A 23,241-nucleotide genomic window follows, 5' to 3' on the forward strand; every position below is an offset into this window, starting at 1 on the left:
AAACAACATAAGTTACTCAATAAGTTAAAGTGTTTATATCCCTACACATGAAGATGATATTTGTACTCCTAAGATCTATATCACTATTAGGGCAGTTAAAAGGAGTATACATAGACGGAGGGTATAGGGATAAGTTTATTTTGATGAGATGATATTTTTAAAAAAATATGACAGGGTAAGAAAGAGGTAGTGGAAGAAGAAGGAAGGGAGAGTTAGAATGGGGTAAATTATCTCACATGAAGAGGCACAAAAGACCTATTACAATGGAAAGAAGGGAGGGGGTGAGCATTGCTTGAACATTACTCTCATCAAAGTTGTCTCAAAGAGGGAATAATATACACATTTCTTTGGGTATAGAAATCTGTCTTAACCTATAGGGAAGTAGGAGGGGAGGGAGACAAGAAAAGAGGGGAGGGATGATTGAAGGGAGGGCAGACTGAGGGAAGTGGTCAGAAGCAAAAAACTGGTGAGGAGGGACATGGTTAAAGGACACATGGAGACAAGTGTAAATAGGGGGAAAATTGGGTGGAGGGAAATAACAATAATCATAACTGAATGTGAATGGGATAAACTTTCTTTCCTTTCACTTCATCCTTTCCCCTTCTTTCTTTCATTCTCTTTTTTCCCTTTCTTTGCTTCCTTTCTTTCCTCATTCCCTCCACATAGGGTATCACACCTTTCTCTGGCACTGCTCCGCCCAAAGGGAATGTAAATTTTAATCTCTGAAATTTTTATTTTTTTGGTTTTGTTTTATTTTTCTCTTAAAGATCACTCTTAAACCAAATCACTCTGGTCCTAGACTGACCCTATGTGGTCACTGTTTGGATCCTGATTTACTCAGAATGAATCTAAATAACAATTGTTCCTGTTTTGGCCAGAAATCCTGAGGGTCTTCCCCTCACAGATCTATCTTTTTTAAGAGGCCATTTTTTGCCACATTTTTTATTAAGCCCTAATCACTGACCGGGCACTTCCTCAAACTGAGATCTGATAAAGACCTTAGCTCTAAAAGGCCAAGGTCCCCCACAGCATCCTGGGCTATATCCAGTTGTCTTAAACCGTATCTGGCCACTGGAACCAGATGGCTCCAAACGACAACAGCTATCCTTAAACCCAATTCATGCAGGATCTCATTGATTGAATAACAATAGGTCCCTGCCCAAGCCCCACTTAATGGTTACTTATGGGGCTCAGAATGAATGCAAATAGTAACTGTTTCTCTTTTGGCCAGCAACCAACCCTGAGGATCTTCCCAGTCTGATTGTTATTATTATTAAAGGGGCCATCCCTTGACTTACTTCTTAAACAGAGCTATTCACTGAATGGGCATTGCCTCACTCAAAGTGAGAACTCCAAAAGACCTTAGCTTAAAAAGACCAAAGTCTCCCACTGCATCTGGGGCCATCTCCAGACTTCCTGATCTATATCTCACCACTGGACTCAGATGGCTCTGGAGGAGAGAATGAAGCTGATGACCTGTCACAGCCCTCCCTCACTCAAATCCAATTGAATGCAAGCCATGTCATCATCTCCCTGATGTCATCCTGGTCCTCTCGGAGAACTAAAGACAAACCACAACTACAACACAACCCACAACAACCAGCAGTGACTCCCTGCCCCACCACTGGCTAACAGAAAGACTCCACCCCTGGCGCCTACCAGCAGAGAGGCCCTGTTTCCATAGCAACCTAGCAGCAAGGCCTCCCCTTTGGAGAAGGCCAGCAGCTAAACTTCAGACCCAGGGGAATCTAAAAGGGAGGCCCCATCCCCTGCAATACAGAAGGGTAGACTACCTTTCAGTGAAAGAAAGCAGCTATGCCTTGAAGCACAATGAAAACCAACAGCAAAACTCAGAGTCCCAGCATAAAAAGCTTGGGACAGTGCAGGATCAGAGCCCCATAAAAACATCTAGTCACAAAAAAAGGCAGCAAAATGAGCAAAAACAAAAACCAAAAAAAGGAACTTGACAATAGAAATTTACTATGGTAACAGTGAGGATCAAGGTATAAACCTAAAAGAGGACAATAGTGTCAAAATGGCTGCATGTGAAGCCTCAAAGAAAAATGTAATTTTGACTCAGGCCCAAAAAGAATTCCTGGAAGAGCTTAAAAAAAGGATTTTAAAAAGCACATTAGAAAAGTAGAAGAAAAATTGGGAAAAAGAATAAGAATAATGCAAGAGAATCATGAAAAAAGAATCAATAGCATGGGAAAAGATAAACATAAATTTATTGAGGAAATTAACTCATCTATCTATGTATATATGTATATGTATATACATATGTATGTATGTATACATGTCTGTATATTTATCTAAATATTTATAAAGTCAAAAGCCATTTCTTATTAGATAAGTAGTCAAAAAATATAAACATACAGTTCCCAAAAGCAAATTTCAAAGTATTAACAACCACATGAAAGAATGCTTCAAATCATTATGAGAGAAATACAAATACGGTTTAAAAATTACAATTAAAATACAAATGAAAACAACTCTGAGGTTTAGCCTCACATCCTGAAAATGGTTCAAGATGAGAAAAGACGTCAATAGTGAATATTGGAGGAGTTGTGGAAAGATAGGCACCCTACTGTATTGTTGGTAGAGTTGTGAATTGGTTCAACTATTTGGGAAAGAAATTTGTAATTGTCCAAATAAAATAAATAAAAAGACCATATCCTTTGAGCCAGAGACTCCTTTACTGGGCTTATATTCTAAAGTGGTCATCGATAAGCACACAATCCCCATAATCATACAAAAATTTTATAGTAGCATTTTTTGCGATAGCAAAAACTTGGAAACAAAGTAAATGTCCATCTTTTGATAAAGGTTAAATAAATTGTGGTAAATGAATGTAATGGATTATTGTTGTGCTATAAGAGATTATGAATGTAACGAATATAGAGAAATATGGAAACAACCTATATGAATTGATGAAAAGTGAAGTATAGCCAAGAAATAATACATACAATGACTAAAGCAATGTAAATAGAAAGAACTACAGACACACACACAAATAAAAAGTGAATGCTGCAAAATTATAAAGAATAAAAATGACTTGAAGAAGAAATGTGACAGGAATTCCCACTATACCCTTTTGCAGACGTGGGAAATCCCCAAGTGTTTCATATTGTAAATATTTTCAACTTTTTCCAATGTTCTGATCAGCTATGCTGATTTTTCCACTTTCTTTTCTTTTGTGTGTGTATGTTTAAAAAAGTTGCATTTGTCATATGGGAGAACTCTCTGAGAAAGGGAAAGATACTAGGGGAAACTATGGTGATATAAGAAAAGCAAAAATCATCAATTATAATTCACTTTTAAAGGAGTCAATCTTCAATTGGAGAAAACAAAAGCAATCCATGCAATATGTTTTTATTTCAGGTGACAGATTTCAAAGCTTTCTAAATACAATATTGTTTTTGCATGTTAACTAAACTATAAATTCCCAATACTAAACTAAATCCAAAGAAATGCTTGGTTGATAAACATTGCTTTGAAATTAATGAGCCAACTAACAGAGTCATTTATAATGGAGATTTTCAAGTACTATATTAATGATACCCAAATAACTATCACATAAATTTATCATAATTAACATTAAGGTAATTAAAACATACCACAAATTAATAATAATCATGGACATAATTTTGAAACATTATCCCATTAAAGAATTTTACAATTTTTTTTCAAGCAGTTGAAAGATTATCATTACTTAACATATTAGTGACTGCAATAAATGAGACAAGATAATTTTTATAACAGAATTAGCATAAAATTAAATGGATAATTTAGGAATTTGCATTTGTAAGAATAAATATAAATATGTATACAAAGAGCCTTTGTAAAAAAAAACTTACTTATTAGATTTGTTAAAAAAAATTAACAGAGAACTAATTCCTATAGTTGAACATAAAATTATATCTTTTTTTTGATGACACAGAACTGTCCATTTGTTGTTTGCTTCAGTCATATATATACTATATCTGTTAGTTGATATTGAGAAACATCAGAGACTGACCACAATCTGTCTTACATGAAAATGACCAATAAAATATTATGTCCAATTTATTGATAGTTGCTCTGGTTTGTGAAATGTTGCTTTAGTCTCAGTTTTGTGTATTTTTTAACTATAAATTGATCTTTAAACCAAAACTGATTGGTCAAAATGGGTGAATCAAAAAGAAAGGCAAATATATATGCATAATTAATATTATAGGTACTATAATTAAGAACCACACATTGATGAACTTTGTTCAACTACCAATCTCTCTCAAAGACGAAATACAAAAATGATGGTGACTATCTCCATTTTGATTTACTTTTAGGGATACTGATACATAGCATCTTCTATTTTTTGATTGAACAAAATAATAATCCCATGCTTCTAACAAAATTACAAAGTCTCTAACAAAATTCATCCAATTTAGAAAGAAAACTCTTAAATATTTTTAAATTGAAAAAATAATCTTCATAGATAATGACTTTTGTTAAGTAAAGAAGAAAATTGAAATGATTGTGAAGGAACTTACAACATGAGCTATCACATCAGATATTGGTCCTAATTATAAAGTATTTAATAGTACACTCAATCTTTCTTAATAAGTAGAAAATAAGTAACATTAAAAAGATGAGAAAACACAGTGACTAACATGTTTATATCCTTTTACCCAGAGAACCAAGTGCTGGGAATATGCCCCAAAGAGGTCAAAGACAGAAAAGTTTTCATACATATTGAAAAAAAATTCATTGCAGCAATTTTTTTACCAAACTTCTAGAAATAAAGGGCTGTCTATAAATTGATAAAGCTAAATTAATTATAGTACATGAATGTAATGTAACATTACTGCATTGTAAGTAATTACAAGTATAAGGAATTCAAATAAGTATGGCAAGACTTGTATGAACTAGTAGCAATGACTACAATAGTTGACAACCCAATTCCAACCCACCTTTCCAGCCTTATGATACATTATTCCTTTTTACATACTCCAAACTACTGTTTTTGGTATTCCTCACATAAGAGACTCAAACTCTTGTTCCTTTGCTGTCGCCTATACCTGGAATATGCTCCTGGAATGTGTATCTTTTTCTTAACTCTACATCCACCTTGGAATCCCTAGTTTCTTTCAAACATTAGCTCAAAGATTTCTTTCCACATGAAGTTGCTCCCAATTACTCCCTCTATCCCCCCTGCCCCTTAACTACTAATGCTTTCACCACTTCAACCTATAAATCATTTGTATTTATTGCATATACTTATGCAGGTACATACATCTTCCATGTCATAGAATATAAGCTCCTTGAGGCCAGAAGCTATTTCATTTTTGGCTTTGTGCCCTCTGTGTTCCCAGCACAGTGCCCAACAAATTACTTGAATAGTGTAAACAAAAAAAGAAAAATAAGCTGAAATTAAACTTGATATCATTACAAAGTCCAAGACTGGACCAAGAAAAGAATGAAGAAAAGATATTTCTTTCTCATCATTCTGGATGTGAGGAACAATGGGTGGGGAATGTTACCTGTTCTGTCATTTGACTTCATTTTCTTTTTAAATCTCTATTAGAAGGGAATGTTTCAGGCAGAGGAGAAAGGTAAGATAGAATGTTTTTTAAAAATATAGGTACAAAAAGTAATAATATAAACAAAATAGATATAAGACCGACATGAAAATAACAAAAACTCAAATATATATCTTACTTTACAGTATAATAGGGCTTTCCACATGACAACCCTGTGAAGCAAGTTAAGAAAACGAAAAGATTTTTTAATTGATTTTGTAATGTCCACTTTCATTTCTAAAAATTATTTAAAAGATTTTAAAATAAGTTTATTGAAAAACTGAGTTTTGGTTAAATTAGAGATTTCCATTTCCTTTATATTTATGAAAGTTACTATATTAGATTGGACAAAATATGGAAGATGTACCTAACTCTGACCTTTTCTTCACTGGGAATCAAATCAAAGCCATTTCAATGGTGTGTTCTTTTTAATTTAATTATGTTCACATTTATAGAACTATTGCTCTAAGCCCTTTGACTCCTCTTCTGTATGTCTAGGTACGCACACAATTCGCACGTGAAAAGTTCTTGGAGCTTCACTGACTTATTTTCCTCTGGAATGCATATGATTATAGTGATTACAATCAGAAAAGGTTTAATCTTTTTTTTGTTTACTGAACAGTTATGGAAGTAAAACAATATGCTTAACTGTATTCATTTAAAGTAAAGGATGACATACCTCTTTTAACTGAAACTGAAGCCTCTAGAGATTTCTTTTAATCCATAAAAGAAGAAAGCAATGAACCATAACAACTGCTAATGAGAATATAAAAATATGAAATTTTAACAGATAGTTCAGTCTATTCTCTATCCTGCTTCTCCTTCTGTGCAGGAGTGTATGTGTGTATGTGTGCATGTGCGTGTGTATACATATATGTGTGTACAGTACATGTATATGTATATACAAAATATATATTATGTAGTAATTTTAAATTGAATTTTTATTTCTTAAATGGGATTTCTATTTCTATCTCTTGCTGGTTTTATTAGTATCATGTAAAATGCTGATGACTTCTGTGAATTTGTTTTATATTCTGCCTCTTTGCTAAATTAACTATTTAATTGACATTTTTTTTTTAGTTAACTCTCCTTGGTTCTTTAAGTATACCATCATTTCATCAGTAAAAAGTGATATTTTTGTTACTTCTTTGTCAAAGGTTATTTCCTTAATTTCTTTTTCTTGTCTTACTGCTATAGCAAGTATTTCTAGTACTGTATCAAAAACAGACAGTGATAATGGATATTCTTGTTTCACCTCTGAATTTTCTAAGAGCCATTCAAGTTTATTTCCATCACATATAATAATAACTCCTCTTTGCTTTATATACTATTGAACATTTTAAGGAAAGGTCTATTTGTTCCTATTTTTTCTAATATTTTAAACAGAAATGGGTGTTGTACTTTGCCAAAAGCTTTTTCCGAACCTATTGATGTGATCATATGATTTTGTTAATTTTCTTATTAATATCATTAAGTTGATAGCTTTTCTAGTATTAAACCATCCCTGACTTTCTAATATAAAACCTACTTGATTGCAGTATATGTCATTGTGATATATGATGACATTCTCTTTGGCATTATTTTAAAATTTTGTAGCTATGTTTATCAGGGCTATTGGTCTATAGCTTATTTGCTGCTTATATTCTCCCTGGTTTATGTATCAAGCCTATATCTGTAACAGAGAAATTTGGTAGGAAGTCTTCTTTTGCCATTTTTAAAATAAATACTTTATACAGTATTGGAATTTTTTTTTGAATGTTTGATAGAATTTACTAGTGAATCCATCTAGTCCTGGGCTTCCCTTCTCCCACTTTGGACATTCATTTAATGGATTATTTAATTTCTTCCACTGTAATTGGGTTGTTTAAATTATCTATTTCTAATTCTGTTAATTTGACTGTTTTAAACTTCTGTAAATATTCATTTATATTCTTTGATTTTTTTCTTTCTTTGTTGGATAAATTACACACACACACACACACACACACACACATACACACACACACACACATGATCTATCACAGAGTTGTGATAAGGATCCTCAGAGCTTACCTGGGCTACACTTGCAAGAGCATTCATAATGCTTTGTCCCAAGCCTCCAAGCACAGTTCTACAATCCTAATTGTTGTCCCAATAGAGGCTTACTTTATAGCAAGCTAGTTTCTTCCTTCACCACTCTTAAGGACATCACCATGAGTACCCTTCCTTAGTCTTTTAATTTGCTTAATTCCTGATCTAATCTCATTCTTCTCCTTACTTACTACCTACTTTAGTCCAGCTCTAGGTTTGCATCCCTTACTCCCTTTAGGGGAAATTTCCTAGGGTCTGAGCCTTTTGAGGGTGTTTTATCCCGCTTATCTTAAGAATAATGTTTGGTCTCTTGAATTGCTGTTTGAATATATGTCTTGTAGTTGTGTTTATATCTTCTCTGGAATTCAATTTCCAAGGTGGTTAACCTTGATTTAATGTTTGTTTGTTTTCTGGAGAAGGATAATAGTGGTTAAAATCCATTGAAATACGTCTTTTGTCTTCACCTCCCAAGTGAGAAGGATCCTGATTCAGAATTGGGAAGGCTTTAATTGACAATGCTGGTGTTGGATTATTGGGAGGAGAGAGGATAGAGAAGTAAAGAATACATCCTCCATTTTGATTTCTGGAAAGTTATTAATCACTGAGCTCAAATGATTTTTAGAACTCTTTTCCTGTCTTCTCATTGTTTGTCTATCCAGTTAAGTCCCATTTGTGAGTCCTTCATCTGACCTTGAATGTAATGGATGCAATTGTTCTTTTCCCATGTTCTTTGCCTCTGTTGAGTGAAAGAAAAAAGTGACCCTGCCCCCATTTGCTTACATAAATATTAAGGAAACTGAAGAAAAAAAAAAGAGTAATGTGTGGTAACTATCACAAGGGCAAACATGCCTAATGATGGCTTTGCATTCAGGCCCAGTATTTATGGGTTCTGTTGATATATTTCAAATATAAAAGTGTTTTATGATCAAATTAATCTGAGCAAAACTATTTTAGCCCTTTCCTATTTATTCTGTCATTGAAGTATAATCAATCAACCAATAAAAATTTATTAACTTCTTACTATATGCTCAGTATTATGTTAAGCTTCAGATACACAAAGACAAAAATTAAATAATCCTGGCCACACTCAGGCTTACATTTTATCAGGGGAACCTTGGGAGCTCATCAGAGGCCTCAATAGACTTCCATCAGAAAACATTTAAAGCAGGCTTTTCTCACCTGGTGGATAGAGATTCCAATAGACTCAGAAATTGCTAACACTAAAGATATTATAAAATAATGATAATAAAAAAAATCAGAGTGTCCACAGAGCTACCAATTCTATTAAATTCAATTCAATAAGCATTGACCAATTTTATCCTAGAGGCTGCAACATGCTACTGATTTTTCTTCAATAGGGGAATGCCATAGTCATATCTATGCTTTAGGGAGGGCTTAAAAATATTTTTTGCGGGTTTGGTTTTTTTTTTGTTTTTTTTTTTTAAGGATGGATTGGAGAGGGAATAGACTCCAAGGAACATTCACATAGGAAGTAACTACAATTGTCCACGTAAGGGGTGGTGATATCTTGAACTAGGATATTGCTTCTGGGAGTGGAAAGACCATCCAAAAGTTGTCATTGAGATAGAATTTTTGAAACAAAATCTGTTCAAATGATTGGATAGAGAAGATGGGGAAAAGTAAAGAACTGAGCATGTCTGTGAGGTCATAAAACTGAGTTATTTTAAAGTAATTGGTGTCCTCAAGAGAAATAGTGAAGTTGGGGGAGGGATGAATTCGGGGGAAGGAGAAGTGATAACAGATTCTATTTTGGTCATGTTGATTTTGAGATGCCTTTGGGATATCCAGATGGATGTGTTCCATCTTACTTATAATTGACTGTTAGATGCTAGTTGCAACAAAATAGGGAAAAGCCAAAGGAAAGACATTTCCCCATCTTGATCTCCCCACTCTACTCCCTTCAGACATTCATTTATGACTTATTCAATTACTTTAGCTGGAATTGAGTAGTAACCCAATTTAAGCATAAATTCTCTATTTCTTGTTCTGTTCATTTGAGTGTTTTGTATTTTTGTAAATATTCATTTATTTCATTTATTTTTTTTTTGTTTTGTTGGCTAAACAAGAATAAAAATATACTACTTAAATATGGGTGGCTAAATTATTCTCAACTGTGCAGGGGAAGCACACAAGCTGGGGCTGAGCCAGTGACAATAGGGAACCTCAGAGATACCCCAACAACCATGAGGGATATATGTTACCTTCCTCTGAATCTTAAGAATAAGAGTTGAGATAAAGATTCCCAGAGCTCACCTGGGCTACACTTGCAAGAAAATAACAGGTTTTCTATTGGAAAAATTGAGTTGTCCAATTTTGCTAAAAAGTAGAGTCTGTAGACAGGAGTAGTATACATCAGAACAGTGGTGTAAGTTCAACTAGAAACAGTGGTCACTAAATCATCCATAAGGATCATAGCAGGCTTTATATTGACTTAGAAAATGATACATGTTTATATATCTCTTTTTAATTAATGCATCAACACATTAAATAGGAACTACATTTAATCTTGTTCAGGTCATACTGAGTAGTGTTAAAGTCACATGCAACCTATAAGCCACATGTTTGACATCTCTGAGTTAGACTATCATGTAATTATTTTTATATTAAAAAGATATCAATATTATTTTATTGAAAACTAATAATATTCTGCCAAAGAGGGAACTCTCTCAGTCCAGGTCTCACACTAGCCTGAAAGAGTCTTTATACTTTTAGACAGATAGATAGATAGATAGCTAGATATTTAGCTAGATACATATAGAAATATAGATATAGATGGATAGTTATAGATATATCTATATTTATATAGATATACATATTTAAGACTGTATTTTTTCATGAATTACATGTAAAAACAATTTTTAACATTTTTTTTAAACTTTGAGTTCCAAGTTCTCTTGTTCCCTTCCTTCCATCTCCCCTCATTGAGAAGAAACAATTTGACATGTGGTATACATATGCAGTCATGCAAAACATATTTCCATATTAGTCATATTGTGAAGGAAAACAGAGTAAAACAAAAGGAGAAAAAGAAAGTTTTAAAAAGTATGCCTTGATCTGTAATTCAGATTCCTTTAGTTCATTCCCTGGAGATGAATAGAATTTTTCATCACAAATCCTTTGGAATTGTCTTTGATCCTTGTATTGCTGAGAATAGCTAAGTCATTCAAAGTCAATCATCATATAATACCACTGTTACTGTGTACAATGTTCTTTTGATTCTGCTTACTTCATGCTGCATCAGGTCACATAAGCTTTTGTGAGGTTTTCTGAGCACACCCTGCTCATCATTTCTTCGAGTAAAATAGTATTCCATCACAATCATACGTCACAACTTGTTCAGCCATTTTCCAATTGATAGGCATCTCCTAGATTTCCAATTTCTTGCCATCACAAAAAAGGGCTGATATAAATATTTTTCTACATATAGGTCCTTTTCCTTTTTATTTTTTTTTATCTCTTTGGGTATTACTGTGTCAAAAGGTATGCATGATTTTATGGACCTTTAGGCATAATTCCTAAGGTCCATTAGGTTCATTCTCCAGAATGGTTGAATCAGTTCACAGCTCCATCATTTTTCCGACATCACTCCAACATTTATCATTTTCCTTTTCTGTCAAATTAGCCAATCTGATAGCTGTGGGGCAGTACCAAAGAATTGTTCTAATTAATATTTCTCTAATCAGTAGCGATTTAGAGCATTTTTTCATAGAACTATAGATAGCTTTGAACTGCCTTTTCATATCCTTTGACTATTTGTCATTGGGAAAAGGCTTTTATTTTTATATGAATCTGTGTACTTTTTTCCATCCTATTTTTCTTCTGATAACCCTACTCTCTCTCAAAAGTGGTTTGCTTCTGACTACTGCCTTCCCTAATCTTCCCTCCCTTCTATCAGTAACCCCTCCCCCTCCCACTTTCCTATGGAGTAAGATTAAATTTCTGTACTCAACAGAGTGTGTATGTTATTCCCTCTCTTAGCCAATTCTGATGAGAGTAAGGTTCAAGCATTCTATCCTCCCCTACCTCCCCCATTTTCCACTTCATTGTAAAAGGTCTTTCATGCTTCTTTTATGTGACAGAATTTGCCCCATTCTACCTCTCCTTTCCCCCTTCTCCTACTGCCGTTTCTCTTTCTCACCCCTTAATTTCCCTCCCCTCATAGATAACTCACACCTATGCCCTCTATGTATATGTCTTCTAACTGCCCTGAAAATGAGAAAGTTCTTAGGAGTTATAAATATGACCTTCTCATGTAGGAATGGAAATAGTTTACCCTTATTGAATCCCTTATGCTTTTTTTCTTTCCTGTTTACCTTATTATGATTCTCTTGGTCTTCTATTTGAGAGTTAAATTTTCTATTTTACTCTGGTCTTTTCATCAGGAATGCTCAATAGTCTTGTATTTCATTGAATAACCAAATTTCCCCTGAAGGAGTATATTCAGTTTTGCTGGATAAATGATGCTTGGTTGTAATCCTAGCTCCTTTGCCCTTCAGAATATTACATACTAAGTCCTCTGATCCTTTAATGTAGAACCTACTAAATCTTATGTTATTCTAATTATGCCTCCACAATATTTGAATTCTTTCTTTCTGGCTGTTTGCAATATTTTTTCTTTGACCTGGGAGCTCATGAATTTGGCTATAATTTTCCTGGGAATTTTCATTTGGAGATCTCTTTCAGGAGGTGATTGGTGGATTTTTTAAATTTCTTACCCTCTAGGATATCCGGGCAGATTTTCTTGAAAATTTCTTAAAAGATAATGTCTAGGCTCTTTTTTTTTTAACCATTGCTTCCAAGTAGTACAACAATTCTTAAATTATGTCTCCTGGATTTATTTTCTAGGTCAGTTGTTTTTCCAATGAGCTACTTCACATTATCTTCTATTTTTTCATTCTTTTGATTTTATTTGTTTCTTGATGTCTCATGGAGTCATTATCTTCTATTTGCCCAATTCTCATTTTTAAGGAATGATTTTCTTGAGTAACCTTTTGTACCTCCTTTTCCATTTGGCCAATTCTGTTTTTTAAAGAGTTACTCTCTTCTGTGGATTTTTGTGTCTCTTTTACCATTTTACCTATTGTTTTTTTCTTCTTTTTTGTGAGGCAATTGAGATTAAGTGACTCACCTTGGATCACACAGCTAGTGTCAAGTGTCTGAAGCTGAGTTTGAACTCAGGTCCTCCTGACTCCAGGGCTGGAGTCCACTGTGCCACCTATCTGCCCCTGCCTTTTCTGGTTTTTTTAGGAGTTTTTTTAAAGCACTTTTTTGTGTCTCTTTTACTTGTTGACTCTTTTTTCATATTTTTCATATTTTTTTGCACCACTTTCATTTCTTTTACCAATTTTTCCTCTACCTCTTTTATTTAATTTTTACAATCCTCTTTTAAACTGTCCCAGGAATTCTTTTTTTTGGGGGGGGAGGAAGTAGGGGGTGCTGAGACCAATTCACATTTTCTTTTGAGGCTTTGGATATAGCAGTTTTGGGTTTGTTGTCTTCTGAGTTTGTATTTTGATCTTCCCTGTCTCCATAGTTATTTTCTATGTTCAGGCTCTGTTTTTGCTTTTTGCTTCTTTTTCCCAGCATATTTCTTGACTTTAACTTTTGCTGCCGAAGTGTAGGGAGCACTGTCCTAAGCTTTTGGTTTTTTTTGGGTGGCTGTTCTCAGAGCTAGTTCAGGGGTCTATAAGTTTTCAGTTTTTCCAAGGTGGTATGATCTAAGGAAAGGTGTGGTTACTGCTCTCCTAACCTGTACTCAGGTCTGTCCAACAGCACTCTTTTCCACCCTGGAACTGTGACTGGGGTACATGTTCCCCTGTACCACAAACTCTGGTGTGCTAGTGCTTCTCCTCATCCTAGGACTGCTATCTAGGATCAAGACTCAGATCCACATATGGGCAGTGACATAGTACACTGCACCCCATGCAAGCAAAAGGACCCTTGTAATTCCCTTTTGACCACCATCTATGGCATTAGAGCTCTGGAAGCCACCTCTGCTGCTACTGATTTAGTCATCCCCAAGGCCTGTTGCTGGTTTGCTGGGGTGGGGCTTGTGCTGGTATAGCCTGTACTGGGCCGTGTTTTACTCACTCCAGTCCAACAGACCTTTCCTGGTGACCTTCTAAAAGTTGTCTCGGGCTAGAAAAGTGTTTCACCTTGTCCTTTTGTGGGTTCTATAGCCCTAGAATTCATTTTACTTAAAGCTTTTGGAGGGGAATTTGGGAGAAATCAAATGAATCCCATTCTTTTTTCCACCTAATGTCAAATTATTAGGGACTTCAAATACCAGGCTAAAAATCTTGAACTGTATTTGGACAAAACTATTTATGAGTCACATACACATAGCACTTTCTGCACAATGATTCAGTAAAGTGAGAAATATAAGTGCATTCTTCTGGACAGCTGAGAGAAGAAACTAGCTAAAAGAGATCAGATCACTCAGCAACTATGCCAGTTTTCCTTAAGAGCATAGCTACCACACCGTCTGAGAGGTGGAGGTCAGGCCATACAAATGAAGAAATACCATAAGTCATAATGTCATCAAAGAGATAATCCTACTGGAGGGCTATGAACAGATCACAGCATCAAGGAGCTGAGGGTCCTTCATGGAAGGCCAAGCCAATGGAAGATGATTATATGGCCTTTTGTTCAAGGACTGTACGCTTAAATCAGACAATTATCTATGTTACATTGTGAGAATTTGGCTCCTTAAGGTACTATAATATGCTATGGAAGCACCTTTTTTTTTTAATTAAATAAAACATTATTTTAAAATATTGCAGTCAGAATATCTGTATTTGGGAATTTGGTAGGAGAATTTTTCTAGGATCAAAAAATCATGGATTTTATAGTTGAAAGAGTACTTAGAGGCCATCTATTCCATCTTCTTCAAGTTCAGTGTATAGAGTAATAATACTTAGAATCAGGAAGACATAGATTCAAGTCAAATCTATTATCTATCTATCAATCTGTCTGTCTCTCAATCTGTGTGTCTGTCTATCATCTATTTATCTATGTATATCACAGAAAAGCAAGCTAGGCATTAGTGGAGATACAGCATATCTTTGGCATAATGTAGTTTAAAATCCAGCATGGGGTATATCATACATAAGTTATTAAAATGTAAAATATAGCATGATAAGCGATATAAACAGTATGTCATGTAAGATCCTAGGAATTAAAGATAACTTCTGAGGAGAAACAAAATGGTAAGTTCCTTCAGTTTGGAGATGGTATAATATATACCCACACTTGGGACATGGTGAAGACCCTCCATGACTCCACAAGAGTTTAATTGAATCAATTTTCTACTTCTCATTTTTCATTTCCCACTAATTAATCACCCACCCCTAAACTAAAATCAGCTCTTTCCTATTCCACTCTTAAGAAAAAGTCCTTGACCTTTGCTTTTCTCTCTTTAGGAATATAATAAACTAGACATTTAGCACTCTTCTACCATTTGATTTTCAATAATTCTCTAAGAGGTGACATTCAAAGATGGTATTAATCTGTCACTCCACATAATCAATGTGCATTGACCAAAAAAAAATACTGCCGCATAGAACATTTTTTGCTAAACAGAGTCTTTGTACCTTTGTAAAAGTCTACTTTAGTCATAAAGCCATAGGAATCTTGGGAAGATATTAGAATGAGAGGTCACCTACAGCCACCACCACCCCCATTAAACGTGCAAGAAAAAAGTATCCAAATACAGCAAATGAAATGAAGAGATGTCAAAAGAATGCAGGCCAGAAAGTAATTCTTACATAAACAAACAAACAAACAAAACACAGCAACTGAAGTGAACTCAGAAGCCCTTCCACTCTGCTGCTCCTAACTTGGCCTAACCCTACCCAGACACCTCTCCCAAACCTTAAAGTTTGAAGCCTGAAATTCCACAAGCCAGGGAAAACCTACAGTTTTCCTTCCAGGTATTGTTTTAGGCACAGCATGGTATAAGTGAATGAGCCTAGAGTCAGGACCATGGTTAGATGAAACTACAACCTCCCAGATTCACTATTTGTGTGACCTTGGGCAAGCCATTTCATTTAATTCCTCATTTGCAAAATGAGGGGATTGGATTCAATGCCTCTGAGGTCCCAATTCTACCATGTGCCAGGGTCTATGCTAAGCACTAGTGGTATGAAGGCAAAAGTGGAAGAAAATTATGCTTCTCCTCATTCTAATTCATTGTATATATCCTTGATTCTAAACATTTCAAGAAATAAAAAATTCAAGGAAGACTAGATAACATCAATAATCAGAATGACATGTTACCTAATTTACACTATTCAGATTTACATAAAAGTAGTATAATTGAAATTATGCTTTTGAGCAGCCAATAAAGAAAATACCAATTTTTGTCCATATCTTATACATCTTTACATCTTTTATTCCTATTCTTGAATCAAATTGGCCAATAAGAATCAAAACACTATGCCATTTATGCTTTCTAATGTCACTTTTGTCTTAGAAAATTAGAAGTTAGTGCAATTTTTCCTTTTACAAATATTCAGAAAAACACCTTCCTCAATAGAAAAAAAGTGAGTGTGTGTGTGTGTGTGTGTAAGCATCTTTAATTTCAGATTCTCTGTTACATGTGTTCTTATGAACAGTAAGCCACCACTTTCTTATCTTAGCCATCACTCTTGTACCCCAACCCAAACCTAAAGTATGATGAGGGAAAGCTTGAACAGCATTATGGATAAAATGAATGGATATGTTTTTATTCAAGAATTTCGTAGAAACTCCGTATTTATCATTATCTTGAAACACTGGCAGTTTCTTTACTCATAGGAAGAACGAAATCCACTGAGTCCTCATTTTTAGAAAATTCTCATTCTTTAACTCTATAATTATATTTTTTCCAATTCTAGTCATTGAGCAAAATAGCTCCTACAACGTTGAGAAAATGACATTTCTCAGAAATATCATGAAATCTAGCAATTTAAAATTCCATTTTATTACTCACTAGCAATTGCTCACATATCCTGATATTTCAATTCAACAAAATGGATGAGCTGACATAATCAAGTATCTACCAATAAAATGATCGCAATAAATAATTGTAAATGACTTTTAAGCTATTTTTAAAATCTTTATTTTAATAGAAAGTGTTTAAAGCATCACAACTAATTATCATGTTTGCTAGTAAGAAAATATGGGGGGGAAGCTAGGTGGTGCAGTGGATAGAGCACTGGCCCTGAAGTCAGGAGGACCCGAGTTCAAATCCGGCCTCAGACTTTGGTCTGAATGTTTGCACTTGACACTTACTAGCTGTGTGACCCTGGGCAAGTCACTTAACCCCAATCACCTAAAAAATACATATGGGCTCTCAATTTAACTGTAGTACTATAGCATGTCCATGGTTACATGCTAAGTGTTTCAATCGAGGGCATCACTGTCTTTTCCAGTTACCCAGGTTTTTATCCTTGGTGTCATCCTTAACATTTTACTCTCCCTCACCCTCTCTTCACTTCCAATTAGCTGCCAATTCTTGTCCACAACAATAAACACAATTTCTCTCATTTACATTTCGTTTTCCTCACTTGCTTGGTAGCCCCATCCGCTCTCACCTGGACTACTTTACAACCTCCCAATCCAGCTTCCCTGCTCCCAGTCACTCCCTTTTCCTATGCACCACTCACGCTGCAGCCAAAATAATATTACTAAAGTACTATTCGAGACACGTAACTTTCCTGGTCAAGAATCTTCAGTGACTTCCAACTTCCTAAAAAGATGGATCCTCCACTTAGAATGACTTAAAGTCATTCTATCTGCTTGCAAATCTACAGACTCAACATGTTTGTCTCTTGCCTACATGCCTTTGCTTTATGCTTGATAGGTACGTCTTCCTAATCTCTGCCTCTTAAAATACTTACCTTTCTTGATCTCTATTGCCACTTTCTATGAGAAGCCCCTACCACTCTGTGGAGATAATCTGTAAACTGGCATATTACTCAATATTTTAACTGCTTGTTATGAGATGATTGAGCTATAATTTCTGTCATTCCCTCTACTCTAGGGAATAGAACCAAAGTTCCCAATGGTCATGCCTTTACTTGTTAGCTTGTTTTGCTTCTTCTAGAACTGCATCATGTATTTTGTTCTCTCCACCAGTCATCCAAGGCTGTACAGCCAAGGCAAAGAGAAATATTTCATCACAATGTCTGTATCACCTCATGAAACACTCTGGCGAAAATTCCAGACACGTAGTTGAACTTTTATGTTATGGTGTATGAGATCCCCAAGCATCATGCCTTCTGTGGCTACCATAATAATTTCAGACTTATCAAAGAACTAGGTCATTTGCATCCACATTAGCCTTCTATGTCTCACTCAAAATATGAGATGGCATATGTGACCCAAGACATTTCAATCTCTGTCCATAAAAAACATGGTCATTTTGAATACCTAGGTCAAAGGAGAAGCCTAGACAGAGGGAGAAAGAGATTATACTTGCCTTAGATGGAAGAATATGCCTTAGCAACTATAATATTTTTGCTTGTTATGTTCAAAGGAAACTATTACTGCCTTCTTGAAAAATACAAGTATAAGGAAGCCTTTGAAATGGTTGTGCAGAATTTTTACTCCATAAAATATAAGCAACATACCCAGTTAAACAAACCCTTTCTTCAAGTATGCATAAGAATAGCCAACAAGAAAATCAGTAAGTTGCTAATTTGGTGGGAAAGGAATATTTCTCACCATATGGCTTCATTATTAGGACCCATTCTGACCAAGTTTGAGAAAAGAAGTTTAGAACTACTCTTTACTATTTTCAAGGTGACCCACAGTTTTAAATTCTAAATGCTCACTACTGAATATATTGGGGAATCTTGGACTTGAGCAAGAAAGCTTAGTGGAATTAACATATGACATTGCTAATACATGCTTATCAACCTATGAAGAATGATACTGATGATATTTAGAGCAGAGTCACTTCTACTTATTAATTTGTTCTTCAAAATCTGACATGATGGTAAAGACATGGAAGCCTGGAATCAACATGTTTTTTCTACTGAAAGATCAACTATAGGAGACCTACCACTTAATTAGGTCAGAAACTCAGATGAGTTTAGGTAGTAATGAGGTCAGGAGCAATGTAATGAAATAATAAAGTCATAGAGGGGTAGGAGTAACTAAGAAAGCTGTCCATGCAGTTCTCTACACTGATGTCATACTGGCACAAATATGGTGTTGAAAGCACTTTACTCATTTTAGCTCTGATATCTTAAATAGGGGAGGACATATTAGCTCATCTTAAAAAAAAACAATCAATCAATAAAAATAACTTAGAGTAAGTGTGGGAAAAAAAACATTGAAAGCCATTGGATGCAATGAAATAAGCATGATGAGGGGATTCTTTTATTTGTTTGGAAATTGTATTATACCCTCTGAGGCCTGTACAAAAGATAAGATCAGTTGAAATGGTGAAAAATTCCAGAAATTGGAGACTGTCCATCTTTTAGGAACAAAGGTAAAACTGAGCTGTAGAAGATAAAGAAGATATTAAGGAGGGATCTTGGAGCAGAAGATGCAGTCTGGGGAAAGTCGAAAGAAAAGGTTGGCTCTTTTGCCAACTGGTGCCTTTCTATCCACAGATACTATAATATAATTTTTGTTTCATTATCCTAACATTTCCAGTAAATTTATTTTTGCTTCATCACAAAGGTCAGGGTTTAACTAGAAATAGATATAAATGAAGATTTAGGCAGAGAGCCCAACCTCTGCTTAAATGTTAACTTAAGTCTCAGAGCAATTGTGACTAAACTCATAACTTTTCCTCTGACATAAACTCCATAAAATTGAAGAAAAAGAAAACTCAGGGAGCTTAGGCACCATCATATTCCCCTCTATGCTTTACATGAGCAGCATATTACATTGGTCAAGATTCCAGTTTACAAAAACAAACAAAAAAAAAACACACCTGGCAGTGGTTAGGAATCCACAATGTATCAGAGTCACTATTTCCTAGTTCGGAGTTGGTCAGACCGCCTAGTAAGCAGGAGGGAAAGAACTATGAAGAAATAGCCAGAAGAGTTATGAAAAGGAAGCATCCACCAATGGTCAATGAATGACCAGAATGGCTGACCAGAAGAATGATCTGGATTAAAAAAAAATAAATTATATATTGATACAAAGATCACGAAATCAAGACAGGACTATCCTGATCCTAGCAGAATTTCTGTTCAGACAGGGTGGCGGGGTGAGGGCAAGAAGGAGGAGGTGTTACACACAGAGCTTTTTTCTGCCTAGTACTCAAGTCATGGAAAGTGTAATCAATCAATCTATATGTATTATATCTATATGTACACCTACTCTACACCAGGCACTGTGCACCCCTGGGGATACAAGCATGAAATGGAAACATTCCCTATCTCAAGAAACTTACATTCTAATAGGGAAAATAGAGTGCATGCGTATTAAATACAGGCATAATTTATTAAAAATGAATAAAGTTAGTTTGGGGAGTGAGTATACTAAGTAGCTGGAGCATCAGGAAAGCCTTCATGTAGAAAGTCATTCTTGAGCTAAGTCTCAAATGAAAATAAGGAATGCAAGGCATAAAGATGATGGGGAGAGTATGCCAAGGATAATGGACAAAGGCAAAAAAAGGGGAAATTTGCCATTACATGTGAGAAACAGCAAACTGGCAAAACCAATATGGCTACACCATATTGTGTGTGGAGGGGAGTAATATATAAGAAAATTGGAAGAATAGGAAAAGGCCAAGTTGCAAAGAGTTTTAAGTGGCAAACAGAAGAGTTTATACATAATCCTAATAGAGAGCCTCTGGAGTTAACTGAATAGAAGGATAACATGGTCAAATTTTCTCTTTAGGAAAATTACTTTGGCAACTATATGGAGGATGGAAGGAAGGTGGAGAGAGAGGAGAGGATGCCAAATAGAAGGCTATTGTAACAGTACAGATGATGGGTACTTGAAGGAGGATGATTTCCATTTGAATAGAAGAGGAAATGTATAGGAGAGATATTGTAGAGATAAAAGTGACAAGGTTTGGCAGGTGATGAGATATGTGGGGTGAATGAAAATGAAGAGCTGAAGATGCCACTGAGGTTTTGAACCTGAGTGACTAGAAGCATGGTGGTATCCTCAACCCTAATATGGCAGTTTTGAAGAAGGGTGGGATGGAGAGGAGAAATATAATGAGTAAAAATGAATTTGCAATCAGAGGATCTGGATTTCAATTCTGGCTCTCCTATTTAATACCTAAATGATGCGTGTACAAGGCATTTTACTTTTCTGGACCTTACTTTCCTCATCTACAAAATGAGGAAAGTTACATGATCAGGGTATAAAGGAGGGATTCAAAAAAGAGTAGGTTAGAGGTGAAAAGGAGAGAATAGAGAACAGGTGAGCATAGATGAGGACCTGAACTAGGGAGTTGCTTATAGTGCTATGAGTTTAAATGCTGCATTTTGTGTAATAGAAGAGGCAACTGAATTTCCCTTTAAAGGTTGTACATTTCATGAAGAGGTGGTAAAATAAAAAGCACAAAGCTCCTTAATTCAAGTGGGATTTGGGTTTTACACTTTTACCACTAATGTATACTGTTTGGTTTTAATTCATAACTAGTCATTGTTATTAGATATTGATATGATTTGGGAGGGGTTGCCACTGGAATTGAGATCCCCTGTCTATAAAAAAAGTCACATACAACTATGGCATCATATCCGTGTCCAAGCTTCATATAAATGCAAGGTAACAGTGACTTCACTAAGGACCTGAATTTGTCCTCTATCATTACTGTAATATTTCTGACTCTGGCCATCTATTTCCTAGTAGATTAATAGATGGCCAAAGTTAGAAATCAAAGCAGCATGGTGGTGGCAATTGAAGCACAAAGATCTTGGGCAAATCTCTTTACTTGGGCAGACTTCATTTTCCTCACCTGCAAAAAGATAATTTAGACTGTCATTTGCAAGGTCTTTTCAACCTCTGAATCTATGATCCTATAATAGCTCAAAAATATCTCTTACAAATTTTGGACATTTAAACATTTTATCAGCATCAACTTCTAATGTCGATTATTTAAAAAAAGATCTCAAACTTTAATTAGTATTGACTTTGTACAACTAAACACATATTTAGGAGATCTAGTATAACTTTTAAAGCACTCACTGAAAGTGAACTTTAATTTGTCATTTATTTTGTACTACTTTGATCTTATCTTGATTTGCTAAAACTAACCAGTTGGCACAGAGTCAAGTAGCAATTATCCCCCCATAAATCTGCCGTTGCTGTGACTAAATTTATCGATAACCATTTTTCACTTAATTTAATATTCACTTGGACTTATCCTCTTCTAGGATGCAGCACTTACACCATTTGCAGTTTGTTAATTTGTTATAATGCATTCCCCCTAATAATACCCTTTGACATACATATAGACATTTTCTATAAAAGGAAAAAATCTAATTATTAATCAGTGGGTAATATCGGATGTGCTAGTAATAACTGAAGTAATAACTTAGCCTCTGAACAGTATCATTTGCATAGGAGGAGTAAGGGGTATATCCTAATACATTGTAGTATAAAATCACTGGCAGCTTCAGACAATGGCATTCCACTAAAGTCGTGGGGTTTTTCTCTCATTATATGCTTCCTGACCTGCATTATGCAAGCAGCTGAAAGGTCTCTATTTAAACTTCGGACACTAATCCTCACAGGTACATTACACTTAAACTTACGAAGATGTATTTTTATTAAATAAACAAAATCAAAACATCAGGTTTCCACAACAATCTCCCTGACCATAGCTACTGCTATTAACATCTTACCAACTACATTATTCTCCTAGAAGCTTATTCCTCTATAGAAATCCCTGCTCTTTCTCAACATTATTTCAAAGAAAAGTCTTAGAGAGATGTGTATTTGAATTCGTTTTTTGTTTGTTTGTTTTGTTTTGTTTTGTTTTTTAATCCTAGGGTAAGCCCTGGGAAATTTTTCATAGCATAGCATCACCCCCCACCTACCTGGGTATTCTGATTATTGGTGATCCTTGCTATCCAAAAGGTAGTTTTGAAGCACAAACAACATTACTATATGTAGGACAAAATGGGAAATGGTTTAATGGGGAAAAAATCTTTGTGGCAAATTTCTCGGATAAGGATTCGGTATTCAAGATATATAAATACTTAATAAATATATGTAACTAATAGTCATTCTACATTAGATATGTGTCCAAGGGATATGAACTAACTCCTCAAAAGAGCCAAAAAGTATTCACAACCACATTAAAAATGTTCAGATCATGCATAATAAGAGAAATGGAAACCAAAACAATACTGAGGTTTCACCTCCCACTCTGTAAATTGGCAAAAATGACCAAAAAAAAAAATGGCAACAGACTATGTTTGAGGGATTGTGTGAGGATAGGCACACTAATATATTGTTTTTGGAGCTACGAAATGGTACAATCACTTTGGAATTATGTAAATAATTGACTAAAAGATTCATATCCTTTGAATCAGAGATTCCATTACTAGACTTATGCATCAAGGAAGCCAATAATAAGAAGGAAAAAAAAAACAACTATGCACTTCAAAATATTTATAGTAGAATGTTT

At 34.9% G+C, this 23,241-nt stretch overlaps 1 protein-coding gene across 1 annotated transcript in view; it reads right to left on the reverse strand.

The window, feature by feature from the left end:
• Positions 1-23,241, reverse strand: part of GRID2 (glutamate ionotropic receptor delta type subunit 2) — a 1,698,202-nt gene that overhangs the window by 823,018 nt on the left and 851,943 nt on the right. The window lies entirely within an intron of this gene.

This window comes from Vombatus ursinus, unplaced genomic scaffold (assembly GCF_900497805.2).
Source record: "Vombatus ursinus unplaced genomic scaffold, bare-nosed wombat genome assembly UNPS02014821.1, whole genome shotgun sequence".
Lineage (NCBI taxonomy): Eukaryota > Metazoa > Chordata > Mammalia > Diprotodontia > Vombatidae > Vombatus > Vombatus ursinus.